The sequence below is a fragment of the Phoxinus phoxinus genome (assembly GCF_949152265.1).
Source record: "Phoxinus phoxinus genome assembly, chromosome: 2".
Lineage (NCBI taxonomy): Eukaryota > Metazoa > Chordata > Actinopteri > Cypriniformes > Leuciscidae > Phoxinus > Phoxinus phoxinus.
This window is the reverse complement of record NC_136877.1, coordinates 35,443,353-35,471,099: the sequence shown is the minus strand read 5'-3', so window position 1 is coordinate 35,471,099 and position 27,747 is coordinate 35,443,353. Positions and strand designations below refer to the sequence as shown.

The 27,747-nt window shown below is 41.0% G+C and overlaps 1 protein-coding gene across 3 annotated transcripts in view; it reads left to right on the top strand.

The window, feature by feature from the left end:
* Window positions 1–27,747, top strand: part of fam189a1 (family with sequence similarity 189 member A1) — a 126,019-nt gene that overhangs the window by 41,285 nt on the left and 56,987 nt on the right. The window contains exon 1 of one of the 3 annotated variants that reach the window (XM_079605129.1): window positions 12,442–12,457. The exons of the other annotated variants lie outside the window; for them this stretch is intronic. The gene's annotated coding sequence lies outside the window, so the exon portion shown is untranslated. Of the gene's footprint in view, window positions 1–12,441; window positions 12,458–27,747 lie in introns of those variants that run through there. 3 annotated transcript variants of the gene reach the window in all.

The window sequence follows — 27,747 nt, the reverse complement described above, 5'->3', positions numbered from 1 at the left end:
GGAGCTGGAGGGCTTCTGATTGCCTGTCATGTAGTGCTCTATAGACAGTGTGAATGTCTGAGCTGAGCATGCACAGATCCAGCTTGGTAGTCAGTGAAATGGGAATGGGATGTAAAGTGTATGCATTGGGTTTCGCTCTGTTCAGCCAGCCGTTCTGCTCATGCATAATTGCAGCAAGGATTGGGCACGCTGGCTGAATTTTTCATGCCTCTTGTTCTGTGGGATCGGCTGGCTCCGGAGGGAGCATTAACGGAGAATGTACAAGTTTACAGATTGCAAAATGGGTGGGATGTTGTTAAATCCATACCCTGACACAAAATCACACACGTAAGACAAATGCATACACACACGGACAATTGCTCTCAGCTATTCATGCGATGGCAGCCACAGCTCTGTACATTAAAGGGTACACCCAAAAATAATCATTCTATCATCATTTACTCAAATACTCATGTCATTCCAAGTGATTTTCTGTCTTACAAGTTTGTCATTGTGCTGTTTTGTTGTTGTTTTTCATTAAGAATAATAAATGAACCCAACATTCAAGCAGTTCAAGCAGTAGCCTAATTCAAAAGCAAAGTTAAAACACGCACAGGCATTCATAAGCGATTTAAAAGCGAGGTGGAAAGGAGGGAAAAACTCAAGTCTGATATCAGTATTACCAGTGTCACGCGTCGATTAACCAGTGGGAAAATGTCCTTATCGTCACATCTCTAGTCTCCATTAACTGGAAAAGAGCAGCATGAACAATTTACTATACATCTCATTTTACTTCCAGAAAAGAAAAGAAAAGGTCTTTGTTTGGGATCACGTTTTTTAGTAGCTTGAACTATTCCTTTAAAGGTGAAGTATGTAAGATCTATTTATATAAAAATACATTCTCTTATTCCAGTTTATTGTTCCTTGACTACTGCTATTCATGGGTTTATCTCCCCCAAATGTGTAAACATTGAGCCTCCCAGGCGCCATCTAAACACTGAGAGTGGTCCGCTCAGATCAGTCAATCTCTTTCCAGCTCAACTATAGTGAGAGTTTTGGGGCATGGCTACTGTAGTAGGCGGAGCCAGAGGGTATTTATCCGTGTGAGAGAGCTTGGTTGATGTGTTACATGGAAAAAGAAATCCAGCTTCCGTTACAGAAGTACAAGCCAAAACTCACTGGACGCTTCAAAACCATATAGCATCATCATGCATCCGTTCAGAAAAACAAATGTACCAGTTTATAATGTTTTCTTTGATGTGTCCAGTGTTGAGAGATTAATGTAAAACATTTTTAGGTGCAGATAAGTTGGAAGGGTTTATTATAAGACGGACGCTCACGTTCGCTCTAAATAGAGTGTTAGCCTAATCGATTGTGGACTCATTAGCAACACAGATAACAGTATTCCTAATATGTTGGACCTTTTATTGAAAGTGGCATATTTTTAAGTGTTTAAACATGCCTTCACAAGAGCTGGGTTTGTGATGTTCGAGTTGTGGGAGGCACAACGGGTGAAAGGGGCGTTTGCAAGGTTTTTAAAAATATGCTTTATTTTTGTAATTCTGCTAGATACCAGTAGTGTCACATAAACTACACACTGTGCTTAACCTTTAACCAACCTTTGCACATCATTTTTTCACCATATTATCAGTACTGCCAGCACTGCTCTGTTTCAGAATAAACACGCTTGTCTGCTCATTGTATCGCAGAAGTGTTTACAAAGTGTAGGAGAAACATGTGATGTATTATTATTTCAAACCATTTGAGATTTGGCAAAAAAGTCTTGAGCTGAAAATATAGCAGGGTTTCTCCTATTTTGACGTGCCATGTTTTGCCGTTTTCCCATCTTTTTCTAAGCCTGGTGATTGTACCCTTTATATTTTAATTTATTTGAACAACTTTTTGTATTATGTGTATTATAATGTCATATTTCTCCTTATCTCTGGGCTATTGCTATATGGGGGGGTCCATCTCATCTCATTAGATGTTTATCTTTCTCTCTCGCTTTCTGTCTCTCACTCACAATCAGTCTCTTTTTCTCTCTTTCCCTGTACAAGCCCCTTTTTGTGTGTGTCTCTCTGTCAGATGTAGTACACAGCTCTAGATCAAAGAATGAGATGCTTTACAGCATGAAATGTACTTCTGTGGGATTCAGGTAAACACACCATTATATGGCCCAGATGAAGTACTGTAATTTGGCGGCAGACCACAGATTTCATCAGCATGAGGGTATGGACACTTCGGTAGTTTGTTTATCTCCACATATTATTTCCTGATACACCCTGCGCACATGCATGGAATCCTTTGGGAATTGTTTTTAAATTGTTCTTTGGGAATTTTACTTCAAAACGCCTGGGTGTTTAACTAAATTGCATTTGCTGTTTATGCTCCTGAACACTTTCCACACATACTGTATGCTGTTTTGCAGTCCAGGAAATGTAGAAGTGGTATGATTGACAGGTTTTGTAAGGGGTTCAAGACTGGCCAGCATCCTGAGGAATCCCTCCCAGCTGTGGTCTATTACAGCAATGAAAGCAAAGAAGAGTACAGGCCTGACAATAGTGCCATCCGGAGTGGTTTTCTCTTGACGTCAAGGACTGTCATTGAACTTGCCCCTGTAGGATCTCAAGGGATCACCGATCAGCCGCTGAATTCCAGTCTCTCTCCTTGCGGGGCAAGTGTCTCCATTCACATGGGCCAGCAATGATGATTGAGTTATCAATAGGACTGTGTCCATTCAGTCCCATAACAACTGGGTAGCGTGCCACAGTTGAACGCTGTCAAGTTAGAGAAAGATTGATGAGCCTCTACTTGCGGAGGGGGGAATAAATCCGCTTTTAAAGGTGTTTGACACAGGGAGGGAGAAGCTGAGTAGCCACATTAATTTATTGCAGAAATGAAAACGACACAGTATCCACATTTAATAAACACTCGTCTTCGAGGCAGTATGGCGTGGCAGGACAACAGCTAGTCAGAAAAGATGACCTTGATAGAAAAACAGGATGAATGAACTTGAAAGGACATTGATTGACATCATCCTCATGAATGCAGCCCTATAGACTCTAGAGATATTGACACGTCTGCTCTGTGAGAGAGTATTTATAATATAGTGGCACTCTATTCTGAAAAATAAACAGCTACATTTACATAAAAAGCAATGAAAACAGCAAAGCAACTGTTTAATGGATCTATGACTTTGCACAGATGTGTGACAATAATGATCGCCATAAAGCTGTGGTTAAAATGAACGTGGATCCCATTTCATGAATTATTAAAGCTTGTCTGTGTCCTTTTTGTATGAATTGATTTAGATTGATTTAGTGTGTTTGGAGGGTAAGAATGACGCACTAGTGGGACTGAAGGCATGTAGAGAGGCCCAGCTCTGCTCCTCGTCTATTATTAGTTTTCATTAGGGGTGTAAATATGTGCACCCCCCTCCCCCCTAAATGTCTTGTGAATTGTGAAATTTGGTCACAATTAGATTTTAATAGATTACTTTGGTACGGTTCATTTAATGTATAGGGGAAATTTACATCATTTTGATGTGTCCACGCCAGAAATATGTGTATTTAATGGGTTTAAAACTGGGAAGAAAATACATATTTTAGTCATTGTAGTCGGTGCATTTTTAGTTAATTTTCATTGTCAGATTGGTGTATCACAGTACGTTGATCCATTTTACACCTAGTTTTTATAGTAAGTGTCAGTTAAGTACGTTTGTTTTGTTTTCATTTCACGGGGATGCATGCATATCAATATCATGATGGATATTGGCCTAAATTTGAGGTTTATTTTTTATTAATATTGGATATATTTTGGTAAAAATTGCCAGTCTGGGAATAGAAGCATGAAAACGCAAATGTGCGTTAGAGAATTCAAAACATGAATTTCATCCTAATGTATGATTGCGGGAAGTTATAAATCTAATCTTACTCTGGTGCAGTGCAGTATAGACTGATATACTGTATTACAATCAACCATGGACAATCATGTAAGCCCAGTTGCAGTATGTATAATATGAGGTGAGTGATATTGAATGCATGTATATTCTATACTGCCTGGAGTAACATGCAGTATGCATGTTGTAAAATGACTTTTTATTGCTTTTTCCCCCATGTTCCTCTCTGCTTTTGCATTCATTAACCTTTCCACTGACAGATTCCAGCCGCATACATGCATCTCTCTGAGTACCATGTGATGAATCTGACGCCTGTGGGCCGCTCTGAGACTGCAATGATATTACATTCAGAATGGACTCAATCGCTTTCAACTCCTCATGAACCTCATGATATTTACACTGCATCACTCATATGCTGTACTCCTAAACATTCCTTTAATATTTCCCAGAAACTTTCTCAAGGGCATGTGTGGAGTTTTAGATGCCTCCCTCCTGCTGGTCCAGTTGTCTAAGGTTGAAAATCGTTTGCTTTTTCTGACTGTTAATCTGGGTTGCTGTCTATTGTTTGGAGAATATTACCTGACAGTGTGAGATTTGGGAATTCTATAACCTCTTTGATATTTCAATCTTATATTGTTTCAAATGTTTTGAGAACTGAACCTGAGGTTCTGGATTAATATTTTATGGTGTTTGGGGTTGTTGTAAGGATGAGTCTTATGGAGCGCTGCCAAAGAGTGTGTGTTTTGTTTGTGTATGTCCCAGGAGTGGTGTGTTTCCTGGTAGAGTGAGTTTGTTCAGTTTCCGAGCTACACTTTTTCTGGCTTCCCCTCACTCTTTCTGTCTGTTATTGAATTGCTGAAGTTCAGGATTGTGTCATCCTGCGGGAAGAGAATGAGTGGCTCAGAGTATCCCATTATTGCCTTTGTACGAAGGTAGTTTCCACATTTTTGTAGGCAGCACAACCCTCAAAATGTATGCTTTAAAAAAAAGAATTTCAAATTCATTTTTTTTTTTTTACATCTAATTTGTATTACCAAATAATTATTTATTGCTTACCCTGGCTGCATTTATTTGATTTATTTTATTTTATATAACTTCCGGTCATTTATTCCTGTGATGGCAAAACTGAATTTTCTGCAGCAGTCTTCAGTGTCACTTGATCCACCAGAAATCATTCTAATATGCTGATTTGCTTCTCAAGATAAATTTCTTATTAATAACAATGTTGAAACCTGCGGTTCTGCTTAATATTTTTGTGAAAACCATGATACATTTGTTTCAGGATTCTTTGATGAATAGATAGTTCAAAAGAAAAGCATTTCAATAACGTATATATTTCAAGTATATATTTAAATAACTTGAACAGCTAATTAATGTAAAATCATGTTTGAAATGGATTACAAAACTTCTGAATTTCTGTGTTGTTTTAGTTTTTTTCATTACTCAGATCTACAAAACACCCGTCAAGGGACTGGTAAGGCTCTTGCAGCCTCTTGCAACTTGCAACTACAGGAAAAAAAATATTTAATCAAAAAATTTGTGTATAATGTGTATTTTGCTGACAGTACTTAAGGTCACCCAAAAATGTAAATTTGCTGTCGATTTACTCACCCTCAGAACATCCAAGATGCAGGTGTCTTTTCTTCTTCTTCAGTAGAACAGTAAAGAAGATTTTTAGCTGAAATTGTTGTCCTTGGTGACTCATTTAATGCAAGTCAATGGCTACCTACTGTCACTTTGGAGTAAAAAAAAAAACATATTTATAGGCAAAACAAAATTAATACCCGTGGCAAATTAATATATTGAGGTCTTGTGAAGCGAAACGATTGGTCTGTGCAAGAAACTGAACATTATTAATAACATTATTGCCTGTAATCCACAGCCTCGGCAAACAGTTCTGAGCGTTCTCATGGCAATCTGGAGCGTGAACTTCCTGTCGCATAATGACGTATGCGCGGGAGCAAACTCACACGTGAGCTGACGCTGTGTTTATTTACAGCAGAGAGGGAGGATGCCTGTGTTTTTGTTAATTAAAGTGGTACTTGTGATTATCCTGGATGCCGCAACCTATAAAAAAAAGTAAGATTATCACTTTTCACAGTTCCCCAACGTTTGAGCTCCTCTGCATACGTCATTATGCGACAAGAAGCTCGCGCTCCAGATTGCCGTGATCAACTTTTTTTTCTGAAGAAAAAAAGACACCCACATTTTGTATGGCCTGAGGGTAAATTAACAGAAAATTTTAATTTTGGGTGAAGAGATGGCTGCTTGCCCAGTGCTAAAAGCATAGTGAACATTGATAACTAGATGGTATTGGGATTGATGGTGGTACATAATGATGACACCAAAGCCTTTTGTTCTACCCATCACTTCAGATTCACTGTTTTACATTATATGTGTCTCTATTAGCTTTGTTAGTACTGTTCTGCGGTCTAATCAGTGATGTTTTATCACAGTTTTGGGCTGGAATCCCGTTTGATGGAAAGCAGCAGTGCTGGAATCTACTGAATGTTTCCTGTTCTTTATTTATTCCTCTTAACCAAGAATTAAGTGCCTCTCTCTTTCCACCCCATTCACACAAGTGCAACACGTGAATGTGAGAGTGTCAAGAGAAACAATTTAGTCGTTTCTCTATTTCTGCATCAGAGGGAGCATTTGAATATCACCGTGTGTCCAGTCCAGATTTGTCCTCGTCGCCAAGGCAACCCTGCGGCAGGAAGTCAAGAGCATTCATAATGTAGAGTCCAGCTGGAGGCAAGAGCTTACGGGGCTTTAGCATCTCTTCGCCTCTCTGTCGGTCAAGCTGGCTGATGGGATTCAAAAGCGGCTGAAAATGCCTCAAAATTGTGATCTTGAGATAAATGCTCAGAGCATCGTCTATCACGGTAGCGTGTGAAGCTTTGTCAGGGTTGGTTTAGCACAGAAGCACCTCAGGGGGCTTTTGGGAAGCAGTGACCTGTGGAAGGACAGGGGATAACATGGAGAGGTGAGGAGGGTGTGATTATCAGGCCAAATGGAGGATCTGACCTAAGTCTCTCCATTAATGCTGCTGTTAGAAGGATGACAATTTGTTGAGATTCCCTTATCACACTAAGGCAGCGATGTGAAACAAACATTTACCATGGCTTTCTGTTGTAATTAATGTATTTTGGCAAGATATGATGCTTTAAAAAATACCATATTTGTATTTAAAGAAACTAAAGATTAAAGATAAACATGCTTATCAACCAAAATATTTAAGAATATGGTGATTAATTTTATACTTATAATTTCTATAAATCAAAACATGGTATTTTTTTTAATTATCCAAAATTTGATGAATTGATTTTTTTAACCAGTCATAATTTTATTAAATAAATGTAATTGTATAAAAATGTTGTATGCATTTTCCCCTTTTTTTCGCCTTTTTATTTGTTTGTTTGTCTATTCTTTTTATTTATTCATTCATTTTAATTTGGTTCTGAAGCCAAATAAATTATATTTAATATTTAGAAATAAGGAGCCAAAATTGGTTGCTATGCATATAATTGCAATGATACATTTTCATATTTGGAACTTTTATTCAATATCTACAGTATATTGTATTTGGGGCTCCAGATGCTCGTCATTGACTTAAAACTTTATTCAACCTCAAAAGCATCTATGTTGGGGGATTTGTTTAATTTGTAGTATCTGTAATAGCAACATTTGAATTATTTATTAATGCAAACCCTTTTCACTTTGCACCATTGTTGTCATTGTCACCTCTTTATAAAGTGCGGCGGATGAGGCGTTATGGGTTCCTGAATTATTTAAGACATCTGACTCGCAGTGGGGTCCAAATTTTGATCATTTAACAGTCAATTACCCCGGATCTTACCACTCTGTATGCGTAAAAGGCACATCGCGGGCATTATGCTCTACTTACAGCTCAGTCTTTCCCTGTCTTTTACAGCCGGCAGCTGTCTTCCTGTCTCAATAACGTGTGGTTTCCGGGAGCCCTGACACTGGCCTTAAATGCCTATTTTAATCAGCTAATTACTAGTAAAATGAGGTAATTAGCAGTTTGAGCCAGCAGTCCAGATGCCAGTCACAGAGGCTTCTCTTTCCCCCAGCTGCCATGGCTGCAGGAAGACTCTCGGACAGGGGGGAGGAGTTTGAGTGAAGATTGGCAGGTGAATAGTGCTGGGTGTTTCCTGTTCGAATTAAAGTGAAATTTGTGTTTTATTGTTCTCATTAGATTTATTGTGTCATAACTCCAGGACTGTTGGCTAGCTGTGCGAGTGGGTAGTGTAATAGACCTGTCTCAGTATGGCAGCACAGTAGGGTGGCCTTGTTCTGCAGTCAAGCAGAGTGTCAGTAAGCTAAGCTGCATTCATTAGCTCTTGTTTGGTTTAGCTCCCAGAGAAAACCGGAAACATCAGGCCTGGCTTTGGACTTTAGACCACTTGGCTATTAAATAAATCGAATATGCTTATTAAATGCCTGAAAATTGATCCCTTTCAAGAGACAGATGAAATTGCGCTAGCATTGATTTAATTATTGTTCTTTGTGTTTTTTTCTGAAGGTGGAGGGTTACATCTGGTGTTGTCTTTCAGTGAGAGAACAAAGCCTGGATGGATTTTATTTTCATCATCAACAAATAACATTGTCACTGAGGCATGTGTGCCTGATTGCCTAGAGAGAAAAGCAGTGATGGCTGTAGTAAACGTGTGTGTCAGCTGTATTTACGGTACAGCGGTGTAACCTCAGTTCTCCTCTCTGGTTCTAGTGTCTCAGGAGAGCCCCAGACCAGATGGGACTCACCGCAGTCATGAATCTTCCAACCACAGAATCTTACTTTACATTCGTTATGGTCACAATCCGTTTTTATGCTCTACTACAGCAAACACCTGCACACATAAAGGTGCTAAAATCTGTTTTTGTTTTTTTTCCTGCCATTTGCTAATCACACCGTTGGTTCAAAACTCAACGGATGTCAGAAACAGATGCCAGATGCACAAAATGATTCGCAGGCAATTATTTATATATTTATCCATTTTATTTGTACATCTCTTCACAATAAACATAGGGCCCTATTTTAACGATCTGAAACGCAAGTGTCAAAGTGCAAAGCGCACGTAACTTTGTGGGCGGATCCCGGCGCTGTTGCTATTTTCCCGGCGGGATAAATGACTCTTGCGCCCGACGCAAATCTAAAAGGGGTTGGTCTGAAGTAGCTTCATTATTCATAGGTGTGGTTTGGGCGTAACGTGAAAAAAAACAGAGCGTCCTCTCACATTCCCTTTAAGAGCCGGCGCGCTTGTTCCATGGCGGATCGCTATTATAACGGCGGATTTGCCGGCGCACGCCAGAAGCGGTTCACAGCCGAGGAAACCGAGGTTCTCGTCAGGGCCGTAAAACACAGAGAAGTGACATTGGGGATTATGGGAGAAACCCACCCAAATTAGCTTCGGTTAAACAGGCGTATAATTTGGGTAGTAAATGTGAAGCCTAATCTAGTTTTTTTTTTTTTTTTTTATCTAGATAGATCTTTTTCACATCTTCACGGACACAACAATGATTTCCCTCGTGTGTGTTAATATTTTTCCTTGTAATAATGTATGATTTGCAAAAATGAAAACTGCTGCATCTGTTTATATTAGAGAATCAAAGTGGATGCGCGTTAACATTATGGCGAAGCATGCGCCCTTAAAATACCATATCACTAACGCGCAACGCGCCACTGTCTTTAGACTGTTTTTTTCCTGGTCAATGGCGCAATTGCTTTCTAAAACTGGAAAATAGCACCATGAAAGTTTTGCGCCGGAACACGCCTCCTCTTTGCGCTGAACCGCCCCCCGCGAGCGCAAGTTCATTTCCTAATTTACCAACGTGCGTCTGTGGAGGGAAAAGTCCGCTGTGCGCGGGTGCAAAATAGAAATGATACATGCGTCGGTGTTCAAAGTCAATTGCGCTGGGTGCAAGATAGGGCCCATTGTTTCTAAGCAGCTTTACAGAAAATCATGATGTTAATGTTTATGTCACGGGGTGACAAATAATCCCCGGAACTAATCCCATCAGAGAAGTGTTCCCGCCGGGACACTTTTAGTGTAACACTGTCCCCGGGCCGGTGTGTGTATCTGTTGTCATGACAACTAAACGGCAGATTGGCAACAGGTGCGGAGACTTCACTTTGAGTGTCTGATTGAGGCCACGCCAGCATTTTGAGAGGATAAAACACAAGGGGAAGAGAAGGCTGTGTGTTGTTCCTCCTCCGTTGATCTGGAGTGTTCTCTCTCCGTGTGGGCTTGTTGTTTTTTTGTCTTCCCCGTCGATCTGGTGTGGTTCTCTCCCGTGGGGAAAAGTTTGTGGAGTGTTGCAGCTGAAGGACCATCGTGAAAGAAGAGGAGTGTTGCTTGTGGGATCCGAGGGCAGTTTTGAAGAGTGGAATTCGTCGTCTGGACTGGGAAAGAGTGAGATGAGCGATTGACAAATTGAATCTCATAACCGCATGTTTTCTACACTAAATTGGATACTGGTTTGAAGTGCTTGGATCACGTTGTATACATCGCACTGAGTGAAATATACTGATTCCTTGTCGATCTCTAGCCTCCCCCTCGGCCATTGAAACCAGCGAAGTGAAGCCGCTTGTAGTGGTGAGGAAATTATTCACCGCATCTGTCCCAACTCTGACTATCATCGGCTCTTCAGATCGAGACCTCTGGGTGAGTGTTGGCCTTACTTTGCACTTGAAGAGTGGATTTGTAGTGCTGAAATTGACGTTTCCCATCACGTTGCATGTTTGGAATTGGACTGTCGTGTGTGTGTGGAAGATTTACCTTTTATCGCCGTGCACTCCCCATGTGTTATGCTGGTCTACCGTCCATCATAAGAGTCTAGCAAGATCGATTGCAGTCACCTGTTGGATGTCAGAAGGAAAAGCCCCCGTGTGCACACTACACGTGAGAACTGGTTACCTCTGCTTGAAGTTTGTATGCTGTCTGTCCCAGTGAAAGCCCGGCTCAGCTTGTGACTCTGTCCCCTGCAACACACGTGAGAACTGTTTACCTCTGCTTGAAGTTTATGCTGTCTGTCCCAGTGAGAGCCCTGCTCAGCTTATGACTTTGTCTCCTGCCACCCCTGTGAGAGCTGTTCACCTCTATTCGAAGTGTTGATTCCGTCTGTTCCAGCGAACGTCGCTCAGCTTGTGACTTTGTCCCCTGCAACACACGTGAGAACTGTTTACCTCTGCTTGAAGTTTGTGTGCTGTCTGCCCCAGTGAAAGCCCTGCTCAGCTTATGACTCTGTCTCCTACCACCAACGTGAGAGCTGTTCACCTCTATTTGAAGCGTTGACTCCGTCTGTTCCAGTGAACGCCCGCTCAGCTTGTGACTTTGTCCCCTGCAACACACGTGAGAACTGTTTACCTCTGCTTGAAGTTTGAATGCTGTCTGTCCCAGTGAAAGCCCTGTTCAGCTATTGACTCTGTCTCCTGCCACCCATGTGAGAGCTATTCACCTCTATTTGAAGTGTTGATTCTGTCTGTGCCAGCCAAAGCCCCGCTCCGCTTGCGACTTGAGTCTGCTGTAGCCCTGAAACCCACCTGTATGGTGCGAAGTGCCCACCCTTTACAACTCCTGTGAGCCCTGATCCACCTACTCCCCTGCGATACTCACCTGTGATACTCACCTGTTCAGTGAGTTGCCACCAGAGCCAGAATGAAGTAAGCCTGACTCATTTACTTACCTGCGATACCCACCTGTTTAGTACCTACCACTGGGAGTTGGCACCAGTGCCAGAAGGAAGTAAGCCTGACCCCCCACTCACCTGTGATACCCACCTGTTCAGTATCTACCACTGTGAGTTGGCACCAGCGCCAGAAGGAAGTAAGCTTGACTCAATTACTCACCTGCGATACCCACCTGTTCAGTACCTACCACTGCGAGTTGGCACCAGCGCCAGAAGGAAGTGAGCCTGACCCCCCACTTGCCTTGGATTCCTGGGAAGAGGAAGGAAGAGGAATTTTAGATTAGGATTTTCAAATTGTTTTTATATTTAATAAAGCCTGTCATTCTTTTTATCCCTGCCTCCTGCCTCCTCCTTTGACACGCTCCTCAGGGTGATCCTGGTCTAGGGGTGGGTGCAGTCTGGCTTGGCCCACCTCGACCTGTGACATTTATAATGTCTTAATGCCTTATAGTCACATCTAGCAGATTAGAGCTGGGCTATAGACCTTATGCGGCAGAGAAACAACAACAACCATACAGCCATCTTTAGAATTTTGTGTTAGAAAGCTACTGCAAAAACAGAAGTTCCATGGCATCGCTGTCAAAGAGTAATAGCTGGTGAAGTGGATGTACTTATGGTAGAGAGCATTGTAATGTTTGAATCGGATGTCATAACAAATGCCAGTAGATAAGAAAGATTTAAAAACTAGCATTTCATTTATAAATCCGTAAGATTTTACCTTCATGCTGTGGAAATTTAATCCGGAAAACAGAACACAATGATGAGTGCTGCGCTGAAAAGGGGCGGCGCTACATAAGGTACAGTTTACAATTTGCAATGATACAAGCAATCCAGCAGTTGACATTTGCTATATAGTATGTATCGCTTTACGTGAGTATACTGTATCTATGCAGATAAAGTTTATATATCTATATATCCAATTTTATACATAGAGCTATGCGATAATATAGTTTACATTTTGCGACGATATAAACAATCAATGTTGGCTGTATAGTATGCACTGCTTTACGTGAAAGTATTGTTTGTATGCTGGTAAAGTTGGATGTACTATACTGTTTATCTAAAGGCTGGTTCACACGGGACGATTTTAAAATTGTCGGCCGATTTTCCAAACCTGAGAGACCCGACACACGGCGATAAAAAATCACGGGTCTAACAGTTTTGGTCGTACAATGTGTGGTGTGCAGCCACACGGCAAAATCAACACATCACACACGAACCGATTTGACTCCCGAGCATTCCCAGGTCAGACGGGAAATCTCGCAAAATCCCTCGAGATCAAACGTGACTTCAGAGTAAACAATCATGGCGGACGAAGAGGATGCCGTGGCCATAGTTTGTGCTTTGTTTTTAAGCGGAAAAAAAACATAAGAAAAACAAGAAAAGGCGATGGTCAAAGAAGTGGAGACAACGAAACGCTGTACAAACATTCGCGGTGTTGCCACAGGTCGACGAGTTGATCCTCCATCTCCGACGTCCACCGGACTTTCTGGTGCGCCATCATGCCGCCGGCTGTTTTGATTTTTGTTTCCTGGTACTTCCTCGCCGCCTCGTACCTCGCTTTCTGATTGGCTACACGCCACAGTCCACAGGCTGCGTGCTCGTTTGTCCTCGGGGGACACCACACACGAGAAAGAAATCGGGCCAAATAAATCCAACATGTTGGATATCCCCGATTTGAGATCGGAGCGGTCCCGATGTCCTTCCGAGCAGACGAGAGCAGTCTTAACACACCACACACGGCAGGAATATCTGATCAGATTATTTTACGATAATCGGAGCATCCTTAAGATTGTCGGAAGGGGTGAATCGGGACTAAAATCGGCCTAATTATCCTGCCGTGTGAACCAGGCTTAACTTAAAATTTTTAACAAAACATTTTGTGATGATACAAACAATCAAGCAGTTGAGATTTTGCTATATACCATATATCGCTTTATGCAGTGGATTGTACTGTATATATTTACAGGGCCTAAGACTTTCACTGAGACTGATTTCATGGATGTCATTTACGCTTGGTCACTTTCTGCATTTTGGTGGACCGGTTTGGGATCCAATTAAGTTTGCACATTCTGTTTGCACTAAATTTACATAGATTTGTGTCTAAAGTGGATTTAAATTGATTGCAGGCTCACAATTTACATGATCTAGTTTGGAAGGAGTAAAGGTCCGCTCACACCCCGAACGATCAGGGTCATAAAACCTATCCTACTCTGTAGACAACTCCAACTTTCCATCTGGAGAGTTTTTGAAAATTCGTTAAAAGACAGACAACTAAAAGCTAACAATCTTAAATGTTACATGCTGTTTATGCCAATTTTAGTATACTTTGTCTTATGGAGATTGATGTTCAGCTTGAAGCACATGGAAAGACACTGTGCCGGATGTGTGAGTGTTCTCAGCTTTCTGCTCCTTACTGAAAATGAATGTTTGGATATCTAGGGCAGCTTCGAAACCTCAATCACAGCTCGACTGTGACAAAGTTTGACATGCGTGTCACAGCCTCATTCTGGCTCCTTCCTTTTCTTCCTTTTCCCTGTCTCTCTCATGCTCCACCTCAACACGTCACTCCTTCACAAACAAACTGGCACAAAGCCCTCTCATCCGCATCTGATTACAATTCGCTCGGCACCCCGGTAAACGTTTCTGACATGACAAGACAAGTTATTTGTACCTCTGTGTTCATGCACACTTGCGTGTTTTTGTGTGTATGTATGTACATATGCCTCTCTGAATTAACGTATCTGGTCTAAGTGTGAATGCATTTGTGTGGTATAAACAACACATAACAATAAAAGGAACTGTGACTGTACAGATATTTACAACAGGGCTCAGGTGTCTCTCAGGTTTGGCTTGTTTGGATTTGGACTGTCAAATGTCTTTATTGTCAAATATCTCTCGCTCTCTCTCTCTCGCTCTCTCTCTCACACACTCGCTCCATGTGACAGCAGCTAGCAGACACTCATAACTGTTAACAAAAACAGCAGACTCCTTTTGGATAATTACCCAAACACCCACACACTGTGTTACAGCTCATTCCAAGCCTTCTGGGAATACTGTCTCGTTTATTCTTATTTCCTCCGCATCCTGGAATCCCTCTTCAAATTATGATTTTTATAAATGAGAATAACAGATGATGGTTTGCTTATGTTGTTAAAAACTCTACTTATCTGCTTCTCTCTTCATATTTATTCATAGTTGGTTTGTGAATACTAAATCAGTGCAGGTTTGTTATCCATTCTCTTGGGTAATAATTTGTTTGTGAATAGTGCAGTAATGACTCTTTATTTGTTAGTGAGAGGAGCTTCATTCATCTTTTTGTTCTTCTAAACGAGAGCAGGTTTTTTTATTTTTTTATTTTACTCTCCTCTCTCTCCTGTCCACCTCGTGTGGAATGATGTGATCTTCATGCAGCAGGTGGCCCTTCCACACTGTGCTTTGACACTTGTCACGAATGGAGTAGCACGCTGACAGCGGGGTGTTTGTAAGTCGTCCACTTGCATGAAGGTTTTTCTGTACCCATGCTGCTACCCGAGTCATGTGCCTCAGAGAGGAAAAAAAGAAAGGTTCAGGACAGGCTTGTATTGGTATCATGTTTCAATTGCTTCTATTCTTCAATTCTTTGACATGCCGATGTTATTAAATGCTATTACAAAGGAGCTAGTGGCATATGGTCTTGTTCTCACACCTGTATTATTATTATTAGCTCATTGCAACTCCATCACAGGCTTTGACAGGCCCTGCATCTCAAATGTAAAATTCACCAATTATTCACCCTTTTTTCCTTGAGTACATTTATTATATGAGCGCAATGAATTCATCCTAAGTGACAGTAAAGACCTTTTACACTGTTACAAAAATATGTCTATTTCAAATAAATGCTGTTCTTTTGAACTTTCTATTCATCAAAGAATCCTGAAAAAAATATCAGTTTCCACAAAATGATTAACCAGCACAAGTTGCACAACCATTATTTCAGAACCAAATCAGTATATGAGAATGATTTCCGCAGAATCATGTGAAACTAAAGACTGGAGTAATGATGCTGAAAATTCAAGTTTGAACATCACAGGTTTGACATCATATTTGTCACAGATCACCCTAGCCACCATCCTCTGCACTACACATCCCAGCATTTGGTTCCCACCTGCACGTCATTCTTCATCACACTCACCTGCATCTCATCATCACCCTCATGAACTCCCTTTATAAAGGCACTCATCTCACCTCAGGTCCGACCTTGATTGTTTGTTCATGTGTGTTATGTAGACTTCACTCACTCCCTGTCTCTTGCGATCTCCCAGTCTCCTGCTCTCTCCCAGTCTCCTGAACTCTCCAAGTCTACTGCGATTTCCCTGTCTCCTGCACTCTACCAGTCTCCTGCGATCTCCCTGTCTCCTGCACTCTCCCAGTCTCCTGCGATCTCCCTGTCTCCTGCACTCTCCCTGTCTCCAGTCTCCTGCATTCTCCCAGTCTCCTGCGACCTCCCTGTCTCTTGCACTCTCCCTGTCTCCCGAGATCTCCCTGTCTCCAGTCTCCTGCATTCTCCCAGTCTCCTGCGACCTCCCTGTCTCTTGCACTCTCCCTGTCTCCCGAGATCTCCCTGTCTCCAGTCTCCTGCGATTTCCCAGTCTCCTGCGATCTCCCTGTCTCCTGAAATCTCCCAGTCTCCAGTCTCCTGCGATTTCCCTGTCTCCTGCACTCTCCCTATCTCCTGCGATCTCCCTGTCTCCTGCGATCTCCCTGTCTCCTGCGATCTCCCTGTCTCTTGCACTCTCCCTGTCTCCCGAGATCTCCCTGTCTCCATTCTCCTGCGATCTCCCTGTCTCCTGCGATCTCCCTGTCTCTTGCACTCTCCCTGTCTCCCGAGATCTCCCTGTCTCCATTCTCCTGCGATCTCCCTGTCTCCTGCGATCTCCCTGTCTCCTGCGATCTCCCTGTCTCCTGCGATCTCCCTGTCTCCCGAGATCTCCCTGTCTCCTGCACTCTCCCTGTCTCCTGCACTCTCCCTGTCTCCTGCACTCTCCCAGTCTCCTGCACTCTCCCAGTCTCCTGCGATCTCCCTGTTTCCCGAGATCTCCCTGTCTCCTGCACTCTCCCTGTCTCCAGTCTCCTGCAATCTCCCTGTCTCCCGAGATCTCCCTGTCTCCTGCACTCTCCCTATCTCCTGCACTCTCCCAGTCTCCTGCGATCTCTCTGTCTCCTGCACTCTCCCTGTCTCCTGCGATCTCCCTGTCTCCTGCACTATCCCTGTCTCCCGAGATCTCCCTGTCTCCCGAGATCTCTCTGTCTTCTGCACTCTCCCTGTCTCCTGCACTCTCCCAGTCTCCTGCGATTTCCCGCAATCTCCCTGTCTCCTGCGATCTCCCTGTCTCCTGCGATCTCCCTGTCTCCCGAGATCTCCCTGTCTCCCGAGATCTCCCTGTCTCCTGCACTCTCCCTGTCTCCCGAGATCTCCCTGTCTCCTGCACTCTCCCTGTCTCCTGCACTCTCCCTGTCTCCTGCACTCTCCCTGTCTCCTGCACTCTCCCTGTCTCCTGCACTCTCCCTGTCTCCTGCACTCTCCCTGTCTCCTGCGATCTCCCTGTTTCCCGAGATCTCCCTGTCTCCTGCACTCTCCCTGTCTCCAGTCTCCTGCAATCTCCCTGTCTCCCGAGATCTCCCTGTCTCCTGCACTCTCCCTATCTCCTGCGATCTCCCTGTCTCCTGCACTATCCCTGTCTCCCGAGATCTCCCTGTCTCCCGAGATCTCTCTGTCTTCTGCACTCTCCCTTTCTCCTGCACTCTCCCAGTCTCCTGCGATTTCCCGCAATCTCCCTGTCTCCTGCGATCTCCCTGTCTCCTGCACTATCCCTGTCTCCCGAGATCTCCCTGTCTCCCGAGATCTCCCTGTCTTCTGCACTCTCCCAGTCTCCTGCACTCTCCCAGTCTCCTGCGATTTCCCGCAATCTCCCTGTCTCCTGCGATCTCCTTGTGTCCTGCGATCTCCCTGTATCCTGTGATCTCCCTGTCTCCTGCGATCTCCCAGTCTCCCGCACTCTCCCTGTCTCCCATACTCTCCCTGTCTCCTGCACTCTCCCAGTCTCCCGCGATCTCCCAGTCTCCCACAATCTCCCTGTCTCCCATACTCTCCCTGTCTCCTGCACCTTCCTCGATCACCCTTTGGACTCCACCACCCTGCTCACCTCATCCCTGCACCTTGTTAATTCAATAAATATCACAATTCACCAACATTCTTCCTCTCTTGTGTCCATCCATATACCGTAACAATAATATTACAACATTATTTTAAATAATCACATTTTTTTTTTTTATCAAATAAATGCAGCCTTGGTAGTTATATATTTTTTGCTAACAAAACATCTTGTTTGAACATTCTAAGTTAAAGAATTGTTGAAATCCTTGAAAAATAATTTTGGTATCAGTGAGCCTACTGTGCACAGACAGTCTGAGAATGTTTACAACAGCTTAACAATATTCATCATCGAATAAACAATACATTTATGGCCTATGATCTTTTGCGATGTGCATTCTGTAAATTAAATTAGTAACATGAAACATTTAACAGACTATGTTTCTCGCTCCCACTCATTTCTACTGTATACACACATAGAAAGTGATGACACACCTATGGCACACAGCTATTTTCTGAAGTCACTGTCTTAAGTGCCAAGAAAATTAATTAGAACACTCAGAGAGAGAAATAAAAACCCTGAAGGGCTTCAGATCCTCCTCAAGTTTCCTCTCTAAAATAGAGTCCTGTTCTATTGGCTCCCTCTCACATTCAATGTAACCGCTGCAATTAGTATCTGGTCCACTCTGATTACATGCAAGGTAAATGAAGCTTTTTTTCCCTGTAGCGCAGTGGACCGCTTGCATCTGAAGGCCCTGATAGCAGGACGGTCTGCATATGTCACAGAGGACGCAAGGTGTCCAGTGTGCCGGAGGGAGTGGGCGGTGGAGTTTTTTGCCACAGCAGGATGTTGATTATGATCTAGCTAATCTGGGCTGGGTCAGATTGATTAAGCGGAGGGAGGTGGAGGAGGGCAGCCTGGCGCTTCTGATTACAGCGGCAGTGTTAAAGCGTTATAATCACAGAGAGTCAAAGGCAAACAGCCGAGAGGACAATCAGCATTCACAATGTGATTTCTTATAGGATTAGAACCTTGCACTGCAAGACACCCGTAGGCTAGATATTGCAGCGCTGTGTTTTACACACAACTCCCATATAACCTCTAGATTGTCCTTCTAATAAGTTACTCATTGGAGGTTTTTTTTTTTTTTAGTTCATCACTTATTTTTCTTTAAAACAGAGAAATTTGATAAGCCATTTTTATGAAAGAATGGCTCCCTTTACACCTAGCTTTATGTTTGACATCCACGGGAGCCCATTGACATACAGTACCTGGCCATCATCAACTGATATTCACTGTTTACTGCTAGATCAATCATTATGAACACCCTAGAAAACCCTTGTTGTCAATATAATCGAAGCAAAATCGAAGATGTCAAAATCAAATATATCCCTTTCTTCTTGTCCTCAGCTGTTCGCACGGATACACATTCTGGGTACGACAGGGCAGGTGGAAGAAAGTGTCCTAAACAATGCATATTGAACTCACTGGCAGGCAGTCATGATGGCATGAACCAGATTGGTGTATTGATCAGGGACCTCTGAACTAAATCGGCTTTGGGGTCAGAAGGTGGGTCATAACAGTTCACTGACTCATTACATCAAGTCAGCACTGAGAAAATGAGTGAAGGAGCAGGAAAGTAGGTGAATTGCACTGGTTGCCAGTTGCCGCTCGCATCAAATTCAAGTCACTGACTTTTGCCTTCAGAACAACCACTGGCTCTGCTCCCTTTTACCTGTCTCGTGGTGCCATTTCAAAGAGGCAAAAAATCTCTTTCTCTGACCTTTTTCTGGTCTGTTCACTCCTGGTGGAATGATCTGATGAACCAGAGCTGCTGAGTCCGTGACCATTTTCAAGAAACGGCTGAAGACGCATCTTATTCGACACTTGATCCATTAATACTAACACTTTATCTTCTATTCTATATCGATTATCTTTATAAAAAAATTTTTTTTTTAAAGTATACGTACTGCGTTAGATTAAACTGGGAAGGGTTATAGCACTTGCTTTTTTTGCATTTTGTCCTATGTTAGTTTAACTGCTTCTATTGTTCTCATTTGTAAGTCACTTTCGATAAAAGTGTCTGCTAAATGAATACATTTATGTAAATTAATAAGTCAAGTAAAGTGCACTGAAATGCATAGTAATCTTTAGTTGTTATCTTGAGTATTTATTTAAACAAGATAACATAAAAATTAAATTTGTTGGTGAAACCTAATTTGTCAAGTTGATTTAGAGAAAATAACATGTTTGGTACAAGTAAAACCAGTTCATTTAGACGTTACCACATTTTGTAGGTTGCAACAAACAAAATCGCATCCGGACTTCCGCAATATCATTTTCTATTTGAGACAAAATGTTCACTGGGAATAATTGTGCACTAAAAAAATATTTGCCTAAAAATTAGCTTCCTTGGTAATGTCTAAATGTATTAATCTTTTTGTTATTTTATTAAAAAATAATTTTCAGTTTGATTTAACATCGCTGTACCATCCTACATACTAATGAAATAGGTAACAGTTACACCAATAAAACTAAATATAAGGGTTAAATAAGATATAAACAGATTGGTGTAACACTTTATAATAAATATAGTGTAATAAAGTACTTACAAATAATTTGCAAACTGTTAGTGTAGTTGATTTAATAGTTTATAAACTGTAGTTATACAGTAAATACAATATACAAATAGTGAGTTCTTTATTGTCAGTTTAACAAATTATTATTAAATATTTTAATTATTATTATCTCATATGTAAAGAGTTAGATAATGCTTTGTTAACAACTTATTAACAGTAAATAGTTATCACTTTAGATTAGGTCATGGAAAATGGGAAGATGGCATTAATTAAAGGGTTAATTCACCCAATTTTATTTCTCATGAATTACTCACCCTCATGTTGTTCCAAATCCTTAAGACCTTCATTCATCTTCGGAACACAAATTAAGATATTTTTTATGAAATCCGAGAGCTTTCTGAACCAGCCATAGGCAGCAATGTCACTGCAACTTTCAAGACCCAGAAAGGTAAAGACATTGTTAAAATAGTCCATGTGACTACAGTGCTTCAACCTGTGCTCCAAAAATGAATGAAGGTCCTGCGAGTTTGGAATGAGGGTTAGTAATTAATGGCCGAAATTTCATTTTTGGGTGAACTAACCCTTTAATAAATGTGAGAAATTTTTACAGTTAATACGTTGTTAACAAAGCATTATCTAACTCTTTATATATGAGCTAATTAAAGCATAACACTTTAATTAGTGACAATGAAGGAAGGACTCACTATTTGTATGTAGTATATTAATGTATTAAATACAGTTTATAAACTAATAACTATTTCAAATGATTTGTAAATACTTTATTACACTATACTTATAAAGGGATACTAATAGATCTTTAAGGTAAGAATTGTTGGTTACCACCAGTGTAGGCTGAGACCTAATATCTATACTTCAGAATTTGATTATGGATTTGATTTTATAGTTTAATGTGATTTTCCCCCTATCCATACTGCCTTGGATTTGTCAATAGACACGAAAAGTCATTTTAGAGGCTCAGAAAGTTTATTGAAAGATTATGAAAACGTTTTTATGCACAGCAAGACCAAGGATATTTTATTATGTAAGCGAATAATGTCATTTCTGATTCTGTTATATATTTAAATGACTCAGACTAGTGTCATCCAGTAGAGCTTGTCTCTGAAATACCAGCTGTGTTATTGTTGATTACTGTTTGCAATATTAATGTTTAAACACCCTGCTGTTTAAAACCCGGCTGACTTCTGTTATGCATCATAAGATGGACAGGTTTCTCACATGGGTTCAGTGACGGTGAGCCATACATTACTTCAGTGCGTGAATCTCCTCAAAATAAACATTTAGCTCTGTGTTAGAAGCTCAGTATACAGTCTAAAACAGAAAAAACACTTTTTCATTTCACTGCAGCTATGTTCTGTCTCTGACTCAAGCTTATTGATGGTGTTTATTAAATCAGAGGTTCATTTCGAAACAAAGCAGTATGTCTTTAAACTTTAAGTACATGCTAAAATGGATTCAAAATAACTACACTCTTTAATGTCGCCACCACACTGGCACACACAACCTCTGAATCCTTAGAGACTGAGAATTATACCGAACATCTTCATGTCAATAACTGTAGTCTCCACAGTGTCTTCATGTCATGTTGAGTCATTATACTTGGCAGATGGTACAGTGCCGCTTCCACTGCTGTTTTGCCCATTTAACGGTACATTGTCACTCGTGTGTGTGTGTGTGTGTGTGTGTGGCTGTGTGAATGCCCTCTATAATAGGTTGCCCCCTTTCTCTCTCAGACAGAATCTCATGGGAGGAATTCTCGAACGCTTGTAATGCCGTTTGTATTATTTAGTAGTTTAGTGCTTCTCAACTGGTTTTAGCTTCAGATCCCAGATTTGACATTGGTCATCATGGAGTAAAACCATGTTTGTCTTTGCTGAGAGTGGGCCCATATTGTAATGCGATGTAGTTTGGGTCACATTGTCTTTTACCTTGTGTGGCTTGCTTTGTTCATAGTTTTTGAGTTTGAGTTAATTTCCAAATTGGCATCTGCTTAATTTGACAGCTTCTTCCAAGTTACAGACTAATTTGTGCCAGTGTACTGTGTTTTTACTCTATGCACGTCTTCTTCCTTATACGATCCACCAGTTGAGTGTATATCTACATGTTTGAGCGTATTAATTCATTTAATACATTAATCCAGATAAATATAGCAATGTCATAAGACTAATCAGCACAAATACTGTAATGATCTGAAACATGACAACTTGACCTCCAAACAGAGTTCAATCTCAAGCTCTGCTGCTTTTCCTTGGAAAGCCGTGCTCACACTCAAATTAGTCTCCCTACTCGTAATTTTTGTGCTCTTTCAAAGGAAGCATTATGTAGGGTTACTTAGCATAGTCATAGAGTCTCGCATTTGTTTCTGCTCATGCAGTACTGTCATAGTAATGGCTCTGTTCATCCATTCTGACAAAGGGGATTGTGGGAGCTTGAGTGAATGGGGAGAGCTGCTGTTTCAGAGGCATTTGGGGTATTTGAATCCTCTACATAATACTGCCACTCTCCATCATTTTCATTAATGAGAGAGCTGTGAAAGGAGCCATTTATTATGCTTCAGAGCTCTTGTCTTATTGGTTTTGTAATGTCATAAGACCAACAAATGACTCTCCCCTTCACTCACTCACTTTTTCTCTTTCATTGCGCTCTCTCTTTCTCTCAGACTATAGCACACCCTCTACACCAACACACATCTGTCATTTTGACAGCCCCGGTGTTTTGGGGCTACAGTGTCCTCCACTTTCCCCACCCTTTTCCTATATTAAAGAGTTATTGTTTTGAGCAAAGCCGCTTGGAGAGACGAGAGAGAGAGTCCTGCCACTCTCCTCAGACTGGAGATGAATCTCTGAGGGGCCGCTGTCAAGAGCTACAGGAGAAGGGGAAAAATCAGACTGAAGCACATAGTGAGGATCTCTGAGCTGTTTAAGAGTACAGAAAAACGGAGTCAAATAGCCACCTTATTTTTCACGTAAGAGGCAATTTATAAATTCAATGTGTCTGGCTTCTAGTGTCATCCGCTTTCAGTTATTTTTAGATGTATAAAACAGCTCGTTATGCTGCCTGATATTGCAATCTAGCATTTCTTGCCACATTTTATTGTATTGTCTTATAAACGCACTTGTTTGTTGCGTAAATACTTTTACAGCTTACTTTGTTATTCTTCTTGTTATTTGCCTATATAGCAGCTAATGAATTGGAAATCTCGCACATTCATACAAAAGGGCTTACTTCTTTCTATGTTGAAAATTAAGGTGGGTAGTACACACAATATCACATGTACTGTTTTGAACATATTACATCTAGTCATTCTGTAGTTAAGTGATTTTGTCTGTGTTCCAGTTTGGCCAGCACAACATAAATGATTGAATTGTTTAATAATAATAAATAAAAAAAACACTGTCATCAAACGAAATTGACAAAACAAAATTATACATGTACTTTTTCACACAGGTTTCCTGGGAGTCTCCCCTGTACTGTCATTGGTCAGACAAACAAATAGACCCACCACCCCAAACTCACTCCATTTGTTAAGCCGATGCTGATGTATCAGGCTAGTTAAGAGCAATGTTTTGATGGTGCTACAGTTATTCATTTTTTGGGGGGGGAAATCAGTCTACACTTAGATTACTTGGCTTCTGCAATTCAGCTGTGTTAGGAAAATGCACTGTCACCTTATCAGTAAGATGACCTCTAAATAAAGTACCGAACGTGACAACAAACAAGAATTATCATATAAAAGCATCAACCAGTTAAACAATAAACAGTAACACTGTAATCTGCATGATTTATTCATGTTTATTCAAAACATCTGTTGAATGTTATCTACGTATTAAATAGCCCTTATTTTATACATTTATTATTTATAAAGCTATTTATTTATTTATTGCACATAGCTATGCCTGGGTTTCCCTCACACTTTTGTTTGTGTACAGTATCTTTTAACTTCAACTGATCAGTAAAAGCTGCTTTATTTGTAAGTATGCAAGTTTAGCACGGTTTATTATAGCTTTTAATGTCTGGTCAAGTTCTGATATCATGTATCATGGTTGGAAAAATGCACACGTTATTTCTAAGTGCCTAAAGTGTACAACCACAGTCCAGCCACAACGAGAGTGTTCAAACTTTATCTAAATTACGAATTAAATATAGTAATAATATTATGTAATAATGTGATAAAAGCATCAAATCGATCAGAAACAGATTTTAAAAATGTTTCTGACATATCTTGACTTGCATTTACTTTGCAAAGATTGTCTGCCACCAGGGGTTTTTCGCCTCTCATTTGCGAGTTCAGCACTTCCCAATTTTTGTGATGCTCTTACTACTTGCTTTGCTCCGCTGTCAATCCCACAATCCCCAGTGCATTCCTGCCACTCAACCCCCATAAAGAATGAATTGGAATTGCTCGCTGTTGCTCACTGCATGCCAATGGACGTGTACGGTTTAAATGAAACTACATATCATATTGCAGCGATTCTGTGGACATTATTATGTAATTACACTTTTTACACTGACAGGGTCCATTTTCATGATCTCGCTTGGGGCCCCACAGGCCGGCCATGTTTACTTTTGCTTGTATGTAAATATTTGTGTCAATGTTTCCAGTTTGTATTCCACATCCCAGCATCAGTCAGTAGAGCTTTTACTTTTCCTGTGGTTTATTTCACTGCAGAATAAGCACAGACAAAGTGATTCGTGTTTATAATCCCTGCACAAACCCAGAGGTTCCTCTGCCTTTAATCTTCAGGACACTCTTAAGGTCCTCTAAGTGGGTCTGAAATGAAACCCATATATACGTCATTGCTGAATTTAGCATGTACTGATCTCTGAGTAAATGTCAAGTTAGTTGTATCTGAATCAGAGGCATGGCTGTAGATAAATAATTATATGTCAGTATTTTGAATGGAGAACATTTCATATGTTCTTGAACTTAGCACCTGTAGGCCGCCATATAGTAACTTAAATACTGTTCTTCGACCACAACAATCCAGCATTTAATTATGGATTTTGTTAGAAGCTCTGGTTTTGCAAACGTTGCTTTGATTAAGTGAACTCTTGAAGATAAATAGCTTGTTTCATTCTCCGTTTCAGTTGCACTATAAAAAGAAAACATGCAGTTGCAACCTTAAAGAGCTATATCTGTCTGATTTGATTCAGTCATATAAAATCATATTTTTGAGTTTGTTTAGATGTATGCAAATGGAGCACTCTTTTAGTTTGCCTAGAAACATTTTTTTACAGTCATTTGCTTGTGCATCTAACAACAGTGTTTTCTGCCAGCTTCATCTGCCCTTTACACCATTTTGGTCGATCGGATCACAAGTGGACGACACTAAATACAGGTGTAAACAGGGCTTGTCTACTTTAGAACACTTCCAGAGGTAGTCAAAAACACTTGCTTTCATAGTGCAAACACTCATGTGGTCGAATGTGTGAACAGCCACAAAAGACCATCTACCCTACGCCTACTGACCTAATGCGTAAACATTATGGGAAGCGTGCTAGCCGGACGGGATTTAAACTTTGGCTAGAGAGTCAAGTTTGGTTTGAAGATGAAAAATATACCAAGCACAATGTTCTCTCACTATTCCTGATTTCTAACAGACACACTCACGGCATTCGGCGTGGTCTTACAGCTGTCAGAGCAGAAACGAAAGCTGCTGCTCTGTATTTTTCCAAGCTTATTTCGTCCATTAGATGAAAAGATCTGATTTAAATTCGATTTTAAAATATATTAAATAGAAAACAGTGCTTTTAAATTGTAATAATGTTCACAATATTTTTAATTTATTGTATTTTTTAATTAAATAAATGCCGCATTGGTGAGCATAAGGGTCTTCTTTATCATCCAAGTGGATTCTGCACACTGGTGGTCGTTGAGGAGAGATCCCCTGATATGATTACATGTCTGCATGACATTAAACATTGGCTGTCACAGAATTTGCTCTGTCTAAATGACTCAAAGACTGAATTTATCCTATTTGATACCTCTAGTTCAACAAAGGCAGCTCCCGATCTTGCACCTCTGACCACCCACCTCAGTTTTGTAGTCAGGAATCTTGGAGTGATTTTGGACAGTAGTCTGAAGCTCGATAAACAGGTAGACTCTGTGATCAGGGCAAGTTTCTTCCAGCTTCGTCGGTTGGCCAAAGTCAAACCATTTCTCAGCTGTAGTGACCTTGAGAAAACAATCCACGCTTTTATTAGTTCACGCTTGGACTACTGCAATGCCCTCTACATCGGGTTAAATCAGGCCTCTCTGCACCGTCTACAGCTTGTCCAGAATGCAGCGGCCCGGCTTCTTACCAACACCAGTAAACATGACCACATCACTTCTGTCCTGCACTCTCTCCACTGGCGCCCGGTCGAGTTCAGAATCCAGTTTAAGATCTTACTGTTCGTTTTCTGCTCCATCCATGGCCTTGCACCTCTTTATTTGTGTAACATCCTGACCCTCCACCAGCCCAGCAGAGCCCTGCGCTCCTCTGAACAACATCTGCTGGTGGTCCCACGGTCCAGGTGCAAAAAGTGGGGTGATCGTGCCTTTGCGGTAGCGGGGCCAAAACTCTGGAACGCTCTGCCCCTGGAATTACGCTCCATCATGGGCTTGCCCTTGTTCAAGACCAGGCTGAAGCACCATCTCTTTAAATTGGCCTTTGACACCTGATGGACGACTGATTAGCATAATGATTTTATAGATGTTCTGTATTTTATTTTATTGTATTTGTTTTTTCTTTTTTTTTTGTCTGTACTTTTTGTCTCTGTCCAGCGCTTTGATCAACTTTGGTTGTTGTAAAGCGCTTTATAAATAAAAATTGATTGATTGATTGATTGATGATTGTAAAGAATATGATTCTATTCTTCTTTCAAAAACAATTAAAAAAAAAAAAAGCTTACCAACACCAAACTTTTGAGCAGTGGTGTACCTTATTGAGATTGAGTGTTTCCACACAAGACAGTTTAATAACATTTCTGATTACTACATTAGTACATAAATGAAAGACCGCAGATAAATTAGCAAAGGGAGGCCTAAAAAAGCTTATGGTGTGCTTTTATCCATCTTTAACACTGTTGGGGCATTTTCCCTGGAGCAGCCCCCTAAGTGTCTTTATTTAGGGATGTGTGCATGCAAGAGAAAGCAATGTAAGAAAGAATGAGTGAAATATAGATGGAAAGTAATATTCCTGAGGGATAATGCATTGGATAATTCACCATTTTCAGATAAGGCTGATGAGCAGTGCCCTCCCTTTAGAGACTCTCTGAGTCTCAGCTATTCTACCATATTAATTAGAATATGAATTATACTGCTTATCTGATGCCTCGCGATGATTTGTACTCAAGGTCTCTTTGCCAGTTGTGAGGCTAATGTCAAACAATATTAAACAACTATTTCCAGCCTGCTGTTTTCTCCTCATTTACTTGAGAGAGAAAG